Source organism: Galeopterus variegatus, unplaced genomic scaffold (assembly GCF_000696425.1).
Source record: "Galeopterus variegatus unplaced genomic scaffold, G_variegatus-3.0.2 Scaffold7920, whole genome shotgun sequence".
NCBI lineage: Eukaryota > Metazoa > Chordata > Mammalia > Dermoptera > Cynocephalidae > Galeopterus > Galeopterus variegatus.
In genome coordinates this window covers 74178-87299 of record NW_007734031.1, presented here as the reverse complement: position 1 = coordinate 87299, position 13122 = coordinate 74178, and the positions used below count along the sequence as shown (strand labels likewise).

The 13122-nt window shown below is 43.0% G+C and overlaps 1 pseudogene; it reads left to right on the top strand.

Moving 5' to 3' along the window:
- LOC103607988 overlaps positions 1-6873 on the top strand; it is an 11824-nt pseudogene extending 4951 nt beyond the window's left edge.
- The last annotated feature ends 6249 nt before the right edge of the window (positions 6874-13122 follow it).

Genomic DNA, 13122 nt, shown 5'->3' with positions numbered 1-13122 from the left:
GACCGCACCCCTCGGTGTCGCGCCCGCACCTCGCTCAGCCAGTGAGCGGCCGGTCTGTATGTGGGATCCGAATCCTCGGCGGGAGCGCCGCCGCGCTCCCAAGCGGCGCACTATAGCAGTGCGCCACCGGGCCGGCCCAGCTTTGTAGCTTTTGTTAGAGAACGTGTTAGTACTGTCCAAATTATGATGTTAAGACAACAATATCAGGAATTAAACCAACAGGAATCAGTATTTCATGATTGAAATACCCACAAGAAAAAGGGGGGAATATGGACCTGAACGAGCCTGAACCCCTTCCCCCACCCATAAATATTAACTGACTAGCTTTTCTGCTTCTGTAACTAGCTTGCATAAGGTTTTACAAGCCCCTGTGGGTGGGACTTTCTGGTAAGGGCAGATAAAGGACTTTCCAAACCACCCAGATTTCACCCAGTTCCGGGAAGGGCCTAACCACACAAGGGGTGGGCTGTTGGGCAATTCCCCAGTTCCTCATCTGTATACCACCCCACTGAAAACCACCAATGAATTTAAAAGTCACCTCAGGTGACCAATAAGCTGTATACAACTCATCCTGTTGCCAAAGTCTGCCTACCAAACTGTATAAAAAGTGCTTGTGTTAAGAGCTCAGGGCCACTTCTGTCCTGAAAATGGAGCGACCCCAGCATGCTGGAATAAACACCTCTTGCTTGATTGCATCGATCTCTGTCTCTTCGTCTCTGTGAGATGTGCCGTCTCAGCCAGTAGGACTTAAACTATTGGTGTAGTCTTACAATCCTTCTTCTAGTGCTTGACACTGTGCTAATATAAGTGGATTTACAATAAAAAAAGACCTTTGGTATGGGCCCATGAAGATAAGCTCCTTTTACTAATAAGCAGATTGGGTTTGGTTAGGTTAATTTACTGAGTAATATGGATAGTCACTGGAGGCAGAACTAGGTCTAAGTGTCAGCTTTGCCAAAGTTATTGTTCCATTGTATCTTGTCACATGCACAAAAAAGGGAAGATGTAAAAATGCTTTGAAATGCACAAAACTTTGGAACAAGCCAGGCAGTGTTCTTACTGTTGCTGTTGTACTTGATACATATTGGAAATTGAGGCCTCTGGTAGTTTCATACTTTTTGCAGTAAAGCTTCAGAAAGGATTCTGTGATACTCTGAGGTGCGAATGACTTACATTAGTGCCCATGTGATAAAATATGACACATCCTAGTGAGGAGCTTGTCCCCTCATACGGGGGGGGGGGAGCATAGCAAGGCTTAGTCCCACATTGAGAACTCCAGGGGAGCCTGGCAAAGGCAGCCCAGCCAACCAGATCCTGGGACCCCCAGAAATATCTCTGTGAGAGTGTGTGTTTGGGTAGGGCTGATATTCTCCACCAGCAAGTGGGCCAAGACTCAGATGCTTTGAAATGCACAAAACTTTGGAACAAGCCAGGCAGTGTTCTTACTGTTGCTGTTGTAGTTGATACATATTGGAAATTGAGGCCTCTGATAGTTTCATACTTTTTGCAGTAAAGCTTCAGAAAGGATTCTGTGATACTCTGAGGTGCGAATGACTTACATTAGTGCCCATGTGATAAAATATGACACATCCTAGTGAGGAGCTTGTCCCCTCATACGGGGGGGGGGGAGCATAGCAAGGCTTAGTCCCACATTGAGAACTCCAGGGGAGCCTGGCAAAGGCAGCCCAGCCAACCAGATCCTGGGACCCCCAGAAATATCTGTGTGAGAGTGTGTGTTTGGGTAGGGCTGATATTCTCCACTAGCAAGTGGGCCAAGACTCACAAAATTAAGGGTTATTGCAAAGATTGTGGTGTCCTCTGAACCTACAGGCTGGGGAGGCCAGGAGAGATTTTAGTTAGGGATCAGTCTAAAAATCACAACCCAGCCAGGAATTTCAAACAGAGGCAATTTTTAAAGAAAGAGTTTTATTGGGGGCTTAACTGACATTTAAAAAATTGTACTTATGGGCCGGCCCCGTGGCACACTCGGGAGAGTGCGACGCTGGGAGTGCAGTGGCGCTCCCGCCGTGGGTTCGGATCCTATATAGGGATGGCCAGTGCGCTCACTGGCTGAGCACGGTGCGGATGACACCAAGCCAAGAGTTGCGATCCCCTTACCGGTCACACAAAAAATAATAATAATAAAAAATAAAAATAAAAATAAAAAACTGTACTTATTTGAAGTATAGTACAGTTTGGTGTCTTGACATACATATATGCCTGTAAAACCACAATCAAGATGATGCTTCTTTGTAATCCTTCCCTGACAGCCACTGATCTGCTTTCTGTCACTATTGATTAGTGTGCATCTTCTAGAAATTTATATAAGTGGAATCAAATATCACATACTCTTAATTTTTAAATTATGGTGAAAAGCACATAACATAAAACTCACCATCTTCACCTTTTTTAGGTGTGAGTTCAGTGGTGGTGAGTGCATTCACACTGTTGTGCAACCACCACCTCCATCCTTCTCCAGAACTACTTCATGTTGCAAAACTGAATCTCTGTTCCTAGTAAAGACTAACTCATTCCCTGTTCTCCCAGCCCCTGGCAACCACCACTGTACTTTCTGTCTCTGTGCATTTGACTACCGTAGATATCTCACGTAGGTGAAGTCTACTGTATTTGTCTTTTTGTGACTGGCTTCCTTCACGTAGCATAATGTCCTCAAGGTTCATTCATGTTATAACGTGTCAGAATTTTCTTCCTTTTTAAGGCTGAATATTCTACATGAAGGTATTTCAGAAAGTTCATGAAAAAATTGAATTAATGGGCTGGCCTGGTGGCGCATTCGGTAGAGTGCAGCGCTTGGGTGCACGGCGGCGCTCCTACCGAGGGTTCGGATCCTATATAGAGACTGGTCCGCTCACTGGTTGAGCGCAGTGCGGGCGCGACACCGAGGGTTGCGATCCTGTTACCGGTCACGAAAAAAGACAAAAAGGGGGAAAAAAAATTGAATTAATGGGCTGGCCTGGTGGCGCATTCGGTAGAGTGCGGCGCTTGGGTGCACGGCGGCGCTCCTACCGAGGGTTCGGATCCTATATAGAGACTGGTCCGCTCACTGGTTGAGCGCAGTGCGGGCGCGACACCGAGGGTTGCGATCCTGTTACCGGTCACGAAAAAAGACAAAAAGGGGGAAAAAAAATTGAATTAACATATAATACAAATCTTTCTGTGAACTTTTTGAAGATCCCTCAAGTACCACATTTTGTTTATTCTTTCATCCATTGATGGACACGTGGGTTGCTTCCATCTTCTTGGCTGTTGGGAATAATGCTGCCACACACACAGGTGTACAAATCTCTTTGAGACCCTGCTTTCAATTCTTTTGGGTATATACCTAGAAGTGGAATTGCTGGGTCATATGGTAATTCTCTGTTTAATTTTTTTGAGAAGCTACCATACTGTGTTCTACAGTGTCTGTACCAGTTTACATTCCCACTAACAGTGCAAAAAGCTGCTAATTTTTTCACATCCTCGCCAAGACTTGTTATTTTGTTTTTGTTTTTCTTTTGATATAGCCACCCTAATGGGCGTGAGGTGGGAGACTTTTTTTTTAAATGTCCCAGTGTATAGTCTATCTTGATAAATGTTCCTTATACATTTTAAAAGAGCGTGTATTTGGTCATCATTTGGTAGATTGTTCTGTAAATTTCAATTAAGTCAAATTGAATTGGTTAATTCAAAATGTTGAAATCTCCCACTATTATCACAGATTTGTCTATTTGTTATTGTCATAGATTCGGTTTTTGTTTTATGTACTTTGAAGCTCTGGTATTAAGTGCATGAATGTTTAAGATTGTTGAGGCCTCCTGATGAATTGATCCCCTTTTTATTATGAAATGAGCTTCTTCGTCCCTAGTGACATCCTTTACTCTGAAATCCTTTAATCTGACATGAGTGTCACCACTCCAGCTATCTTTTGACAGTGTTTTCCATCCTTTCACTTTTAACCTTTTTGTTTCTTGTAGTAAGAATGCAGTTTGGTCTTGCCTCTTAAATCCAATCTGATAATCTTCAACTCTTAGTCGGGATATTTAGACAATTTACATTTAAAGACATTGGTATGACTGTGTTAAAATTTGCAATCTTGCTGTATATTTTTATTCATCCCATCTGTTCTTTATTCCCTTTTCTCTCTTTGTCTTCTGTTGGATTAAATATTTTTTTATGGTTTCATTTTACCTCCTTTGGTTGGCTTATTACTATGACTTCCTGTTGTAGTTAGTGGTTGCTGTATCTTTAACTTATAGCTGTGTATGTTCAGGTGATATCACAACAGTTCATGTACAGTACAAGGACTCTACAGTAGTATCCTTCTATTTCTCCCCTCCTGGTTTTTATTTTACTGTGTCATATGTTTTGTTTCTTCATATGTTATATACCCTCCCTACACTGTAATTATTTTTGTTGCAGTAGTAAATTATCTTTTAAGGATATTTAAATAATAAAAATATCTCTTCATTTTACCCATGTAGTTACCACTTCCTGTGCTCTTCATTCATTTGCGTAGACATATATTTCCAACTTGTACGATTTTTCCTTCTGCCTGAAGGACTTCTGTGTTAGTTTCCTGGGACTGCCATAACAAGTACCACAAATTGATGGCTGAAAGCAGCAGAAATGTGTTCTCTCACAGTTCTGAAGGCTAGAAGTGTGAAATCAGGGTGTCAGTGGGGCCATGCTCTCTCTAATGCCTCCAGCTGAACACCTGCCTTGCCTCCTCCAGCTTCTGCTGGTTGCTGACAATCCTTGGCTTCCTTGTCTTGTGACATTAGAAGTCCAATCTCTGACTCTGCCTTCACGTGGCCACCTTCCCTCTGGGTGGGTCCGTGTGCAGATTTCCCTCTTCTTATAAGGACACCAGCCATATTGGATTTAGGTTGTACCCTAATCCAGTATGACCCCATTTTAACTTGATTACATCTGCAAAGATCCTATTTCCAAATAAGGCCGCAATTGCAGGTTCTGAGTGGATATGAGTTTTTGGGAGACACTTGTCAACCCAGTCCAAGTTCAACCACATCCTTTAATGTTTCTTGCGGTGCAGGTCTGCTTGTTATTAAGTCTTTCAGCTGTTACACATCTTAAAAATACTTATTTCACCTTCATTTTTGAAAGATATTTTCCCTAGGTGTAGAGTTCTAGGTTGACCATTTTTTTCTCAGTAGTTTAAAGATGCTGCTTCACTCACACTGTTTCAAGTGAGAAATCTTCTGTCTCTTATTTTTATTTCTCTGCAATGGTTCATTTTCTGTGGCTGCTTTTATGATTTTCTCTGTTACTGATTTTAGGGGTGGGGTCTGTGGCCCAGACCTAAGGAAATAGGGATCATCTCACATCCTCTGCTCACAGTGCTGGAGTAGACATGAGACCCAATTTGAGCCAACAAGACTGGAGAACTAATTTGCTGGGAGTTTCTAGGAGAGGAACTTGTGTCTAGGATCTGCTTCTTATTTCTAGAATGTGGTGATCTGATAAAAATCCTGGAAAATCTATACCTGTTTGCCACCATAAGATTAAGCTGGTCATTGGATAAACCTGATGTCACTGGAGAGAGAAGAGAGAGAAAAAACCAAAACCAGGTTTTTGATAAGGTTGTTGAGTCTTGGAGGAGACCGCACTGAAGGGGGAAACAGTGATGTGAAACAGTTGATTTGGATTCTCTATTATTTACTACTTAGTCTTAGTGAAATACCTGCTGATACAGTGCTGACAGTTTTATTACCCTGTGATCACAGATTTCTTCTAACCCCTGCCCTCCTGTTAATAGGATAACTCCAAAGGTATGTTTCTCAATACTGTAGAAGGGGAGGACATGTTTAGACAAGGACTGTGCAGCTGAAGTTTACTGAACACGCAAATTCACTATTCTATTAAGAACATGCAATTTACATAGCTTCCAGGGAGAATGCTATTACTGATTCCTTACCAGAACTGTCCTGAGTTGGTTTTGGTTTTTCACTGCTGGTATTCTTCAGCTAAATTATAAATTACTGTCCATCCTTTTCACACAGGGGTCATGTTTACCAGCTCCCAACATGCACTCTTCATAATCAGTGTTATCTGTTGTGGGTTGAAAACCTGTGCAAACTGAAAATCAATGACTCTTCTTAAGTCCGTAGAAGAACAGAGATCACAAGGGAAGTCGCTGCCCCCAAAACTGGAGAGACAGACAGGCTGAAGTCCGTAGAAGAACAGAGATCACAAGGGAAGTCGCTGCCCCCAAAACTGGAGAGACAGACAGGCTGATACAGAGAGAATCACAACTTACTGGAGCAGAAACCCAGGAGCAAAAAACACTACTGGAGGCAGTACTGGGGTAGAAAAACCTAAGCTTTAGCTGACAAATGGCTGGAGGCTTGGTGTGGACACTTCTGAGGGATTAAAAACTCCAAACGGGCCCAGTCATGAGGATGGAGGAGCCAAGGTGGGGGGCACATTTTTATGAGTTTTACCTTCAGGAGCTCAGTGAGGGAGGTCCTCACAATGAAGATTAGAGACAAATCTGCTCATGCTTTCAGCAAGGGGAGGGGGAAAGGAACCATCTTGAAATGGTTCTTGTTAACAGGGCCTGCCCTCAAGGGAAAGTGTTTTCTTAACTACTGGAGTTTCACTAGAGCCTGACCAACCTAGGCAAAGGGAGATGCCACCTACAGCCCTTAGCTATCCATACCCTATCTACCCAAGGGGGGAGCTGAGAGTTACTCGCCAAGGCTACAACCCCAGCATACGGGCACTAAAGAGGTGACATGTCACAGCACTATAGACGCCTCCCCTCCCCCACACCTGACCACCCCATCCATAGGGCTTTTGTATGATAACAGGGGAAGAGAGCCAGAAGAACGGCAGGTCTCAGTCCCTGTTTAAGAAGTCTTTAGGGAAATCCAAAGACAACAGGGCAGACAAAAAACAAGGACACCAGAGGGAATTCTAGCCCCTGACATGTACAGCTACAGCAAACAGTAAATGCAGCCTAACTCCTGGTCAGACAAACATAAAGCCTCACACTAAAGGCCTGTTTACCTCCCTTCCTCTTACCCAGTACCTTATGTCTTGCTTTCAACAAAAAATGATGAGATGTGCTAAAAGGCAAAAAACACAGTTGGGGCTGGCTAGTTAGCTCAGTTGGTTAGGGCGTGGTATTGACAACACCAAGGTCCAGGATTTGGATACTGGCCAGCTGCCCCCCCTGGAAAAAACACACACACACAGTTTGAAGAGTTGAAGCCAGCATTAAAACCAGAATCAGATATGGCCAAGTTGTTAGAATTGTCAGATGGACATTTAAAACAACTGTGGAAAATAAATCATTATGATAGAGATTGCTGTGGTCCTGTACACTGGGTTTCCCTTCATCCACTGGTAATAAAGTCCCCAAGTTTTAGCAGAACACATCCCTTCCCCTAGCCAAAGATAGTATTTGCCAGCCTCCCTTGCAGCTAAGTGTGGCCACGTGACTACATCCTGGACAGTGATGTAAGGGTAGAGGTAATGTGAGCAAAGTCCAGGATGTCCCTTGAAGAGCATGGGCTCGCCCTTCCCCCATATCATCTCTTCTCACTGGTGGGTGTGTGGTCTTGGTGTCAGAAGTTAGGACCACTAGGGGGGTGGAAGCCACACGTTAAGTTTGACAAGGAAAGAAAATCAAAGGAGCCCAAATGTCTGATACATGGAGGGGCCAGACTGTGGCTGCTTCTTCGTGGATGTACATGAGTCAGAATCACCCTTCCCATTTGGGCCACAATGATTTTTGCCCTTGTTAGAGCAGTGTCTTGATGACCACAATCACCTACATCCATCCTGACATTAGGATATACATACCCCTGCCACAAATTCTGCTTATACTGTTATGGTGGTATGAAAATCTTTCCAGTGGAAAACAGAACCAAGAATCAACGTTCAACATTAAAACAGACTTTCAAGTTACTACATGTTTTCTGCTCCATAAATATTATCTGGAAAAGTTTTCAGATAAATAAGTCGTTATGGTGGTATGAAAATCTTTCCAGTGGAAAACAGAACCAAGAATCAACGTTCAACATTACAACAGACTTTCAAGTTACTACATGTTTTCTGCTCCATAAATATTATCTGGAAAAGTTTTCAGATAAATAAGTCAGTATGTAAGATAAAATGGCATCAATTATCTTTACTCATTTGACTACTCCCTTACTCGTCTTCAAAGAATGACAGCGTCATCGTACAACATTCCTGAGGGCTTTCCAATAACGTGGGCACCCTCAGAGCTGTTCCTATCAGATTATGCTTTCTGCCTAAGTGAGGAGTCAGAAAGGGAAAGCTGCTGAGATTTTCAAACCCTATCCCAGTTATTTCCATTCCTCATTTTAAGGAGTGTGGTCCAAATTTTATGGAACATATGTTAATTTTATGTTCTCAATACAATACTGAATTAGAGTCTTCAATAACCCTTAGTAATATGCTGATTTTAGTTTTTTGAAACAAAAATTCAAGGTCTCCTAATAATTCACTTATTAGAATACTAGTAAGTCACCCTAAGAACTTCAGGAGGATGCTCTTGGCCCTCCGCTGTGGGCTGAGGAACCCTCTTTGAGAATTATGAATGGGACCAGCAGTCTTCCAATATTTTGGTCTCAGGAAGGTCTTTTTTAAAAAAAATTGAGGTGAAATTCACATAGCATACAACGAACCATTATGAAGTGTACAATTCAGTGGTTTTTAATGTAGTCACAATGTGGGCAACCACCACCTCTCTATATATAGAGTTTCAAAGATTTATTACCCCAGTAAAACACCTCACACCCATTAGGTAGTCACTCCCCATCCCCTGGCAACCACTAATCTGCTTTCTGTCTCAGTGGTGTTGCCTATTCTGGGTATTTCCTGTAAAGGGAATCATACAATATGTGGTCCTTTGTGTCTGGCTCCTTCACTTAGCACAGTGTTTTTGAGGCTCATCTGCACTGTGGCATGGATCAATATTTCATTCCTTCCTATAACTAATATCTGTTGTGTGAATATACCACACTTTGAGTATCTGGGTTGTTTCTACCTTTTCGTGATTATGGATAATGCTGTTATAAACATTTGTGTACAGGTTTCTGTTTGGACGTATGTTTTCATCTTTCTTTGGTGTATATCTAGGATCAGGATTGCTGGGTCATTTAAGTCTGTATTTAACTTTTTAAAGAACTGCCAATCTCTGCTTTCCACAGCAGCTATACTATTATACATTTCTGTCCCCAGTGTCTGAGGGTTCCTATTTAAAAAATTTTTTTTTGCTTTTTTGTCATCTTGGTGGGTATGAAGTGGTATCACATTGTGGTTTTGATTTGCATTTTCAAAACGGCCAGTGATGTTGATGTACTTGTTGACCATTTGTCAGGACCTCTGTACATTATTAAAAACGATTACAACTATTCAAAACTATTGAGGATCCCAAAAGGCTTTTGTTATGTACATCACATCTAGCAATAGTTACCATATTTAATCAACAGAGTAACCATTACTCTTTCAGAAGGAGAGAAGAAATCTAAGGTAATTAGAGGGGGAAGGAGGAGGGAGAGAGAGAAGGGGATAGGGAGAGATTGGACAAGGGGCATAAAGAATAAGTACAATTTGTGACCATATCTATGCTAGTAATATTGATTTGATCAACATATGTCAACGTTGAACCCCAAAAATATGTATAATCAGTTACGATTCAATAACAATTTAAAAAGAATTAAAACCAAGAAATTTTAAAAACATCATTTATTAATTCTTTTATAAACAATATTAATAAACTCATTATATGTTAGCAACAGTAATGACATCATCACATATCACATAGCTTCTGGAAAATTCCACCATATGCTTTGAGAGAAGTAGAGTGAAAAAGGTAAATAACATCTTAGTATTATCATGAAAAAAAAAATTGATCTCATAGGCCCTCCTCCCTCAAAATGAGTGACGATAATTCAATTTTACTCAGGTAAGATTTTTAAAATATTTGTTTCTCTGGTCTGAGATTCTTAATTTCAGTTTACCCAAAAAACATATACGAGGGGTCTTCAAAAAGTTCATGGAAAAATTCGTATTATCTTTAAATTTTATTTTCTGTAAACTTTCTGAAGTGCCCTTGCACTTGAGCGGGGAGGAGGAGGTATGGACAAGAGTGTGGTTTGTACTCAGTTGGTCACAGGAAAGACTGCAGACGGTTTTTTAATCTGAATCTGGACCCTGCTGAAACCTGCCCATTCTTTTCCACAACACTTACCTTCCCTTTCAGAAATGAAAACTGGCTGATAGTTTAAACTTTTCATCCATCTCCTTACTCACATGTTGTTGTTAACCTGAGTCAACCGATTTCCCCCGTACCAGACCGGGACCGGCAACGGGATCGCAACCCTCGGTGTTGCCCCCGTGCCTCGCTCAGCCAGTGAGCGGGAACCGGTCTGTATGTGGGATCCAAACCCTCGGCGGGAGCGCTGCCGCACTTCCCAAGCGGCACACTAGCGCAGTGCGCCACCGGGCCGGCCCCAGGTAACACTTTTTAAGTATAATTCATTACCTAGGACCTAGTTTATCCTTCTGTTCCTGACATTGACTCCAGTAAAAGTCCTTTCAAATATTGAAACTCTACAGTTCCAAGGGCTTGGCTGCCCTGTTTTGGTGTTACCCAAAGATTATTCTGCCATGACCTCTGTGCTTTAGAAATTTAAAACTGGAGGCTCGATAGAAGGGCACTAGCTTAGAGGACTGAGCTAAGGACAAAAAGATTCCTAGTCACTAGTCCAGTTCTTAAAGGATGTTCATTAAGCATTTTTTTTCCCCCTTTTAGTCTTTTTCTGTGTCCGGCAATGGATCGCAACCCTCAGTGTTGCCCCCGCACCGGACCGGGACCGGCAACGGGATCGCAACCCTCGGTGCTGCTCCCGCGCCTCACTCAGCCAGTGAGCGGGAACCGGTCTGTATGTGGGATCCGAACCCTCGGCGGGAGCGCTGCCGCGCTTCCCAAGCGGTGCACTATAGCAGTGCGCCACCGGGTCGGCCCTCATTAAGCATTTTAATCAGGAGAATGGGCTAGTCAACCAGAGGCTGGGCAAGGGTCCAGATGGGCAAGGTTCAGCTATATAAGGTAGAGAGGGAGAGAGAGAGAAAGATTATTTACATTAGTGCAAAGGCTTGGGATTTCTAAACTGGGAAGTTGGGATGAAATTAACATAGAGCTACTTTCCTTTTTACTACATATAGCGTGGAGAGAGTTCCATACCATTCCAGCTTTAATAAACACAAATACATAAAAATTGAGTGTTCTGGTTGCTCCTTCCCTTTCCTTCAGACCCTGGAATTGTGTTTAGAATCAGGTGGAGCTCGCTCTTGGGTAGTAAAGAGCTGTCTTACTGATGGAGTCCTGTGATGTGACGTAAGAACTTTCCAAACCCACGGGATCACAAGAGATGCTTCCTGGATGAGTGTTTAGCTTCTTTGATTTTGCTTGTGCTTCGTGACTGCTGTTGGCTTTCCTTGGCTTCTTGCCACTGTGGGTTTTCAGATTGTTGTTCGACTCTTCCTCCTGTAGTGACATAACTAAGTCATAGCCACATGTGTGGTGCTGCACCAAGAAATGTGGTCCCACCTAACCCAGTGCAGGCAGAGCACTCAACGTTATTCCCCATGGGCCTGCTAACTTTGAATTCCACCCCAGGATATTGTCACCTTCCTGCATGCTGAAACCTGACCTCAAGGCCTCTCTGTCTCTCCAGTGGTGGAGACTGGCTGCCCAATGTAAGCCTCTGCTCTGTGGTCCCTACAGCATGATAATTCAATTCATTGTGCTGTGACTGGATCTGAGAAGAGACCAGAAAGCCGTCCTACTTCCCTGCCAACTCCAGGGCTGGACAGATGTGGAGGCTGAATACAGGGGCGGGGATGAGCTACAGATGAGCCCTGCTTTGTGGCTAATCCCCAAGGGACCTATCACTGGAGATCCTCACTTTAAATTCCATGCTAGGACACAATGACTCCACGGTCCAACCACCACACACTGCAACTTGGGAATGATCTTGACTAAGCATCTTCCTTATCCTTCCCTTCCAGTCAGTCACCAAATCCTGCTAATTTGACTTCCTTTATGTATTTCTGGTAACTTATGTCCACTGACCTAGTTCAAGCTTTTATCGTCTCCCATGTGGATTTATTCCATCGTGTGATGTAATCAAACTGCCACCACGACTGTCCACCTCAAAGCCAGCCTCTACATTGTGGCCAGACTGTTATGGCAGTGCTACCATTTGCCCCTAAGTTCTGTAGTTCCTCATCAGCCTCAGGATAAAAGTCCAAGCTCCTCAGCTTGGCCCCATCTTCCAGGACAGTGTCCCTCCCCGCCCCACACACTTCACGCCCAGTTGGGCAGAACTGCTCGGCTTCTCCCAGACACGCTCTCAGGCTATTTCACATGTTCCCAAGCTGCTTACCTTCCCTCCTGCTCCCTCTGCCGAGAAGCCATTTTCTGCCTGGCCTCAAGTATACATGTTCCCAAGCTGCTTACCTTCCCTCCTGCTCCCTCTGCCGAGAAGCCATTTTCTGCCTTTCTTTCCTGGCCTCACGTATTTCAGGCAAGTCAACTCTAAAAGCCTTCTTTGAACCCCTGTGTAGAATTAAGTGCTGTTTCTCTTTGCTCCTATTACCCCTCAATCTTAGGCTTTAACAAATATTTAAAGTCAGTATTTTTTTTTTCTTGCTCTTCTCTCCCACTAATCTATAAGCTCCTAACAGCAGGAACGTGTTTTATTCATCTTTGGGTTCCTGGCACAGTGCCCAGCATGAAATGTCCTATAAAAAGTTTTTTTTAACTATATGGAGGACAATAGCTGCAAAATGGGAATAAGAATAGCAACTAACTGTGCTAAAGGATTTGCACGAACTGAAACTCCTAGTTTCTAACCAGCACTGTCCTATAGAACTTTCTGAAATAATGGAAATCTTTTGTATCTGTGTTGTTCAATACGTAGTCACATGTGGCTAGAGAACAATTGAATGTGGCTAGTGCAACCTAGGAACTGAACTTTTAATTGCATTTAATTTATTTAAGTTGAAAAATATCCACAGGTGGCTGGTGGCTATTGTATTGAATAATAAGGTCTTAGACTTTTC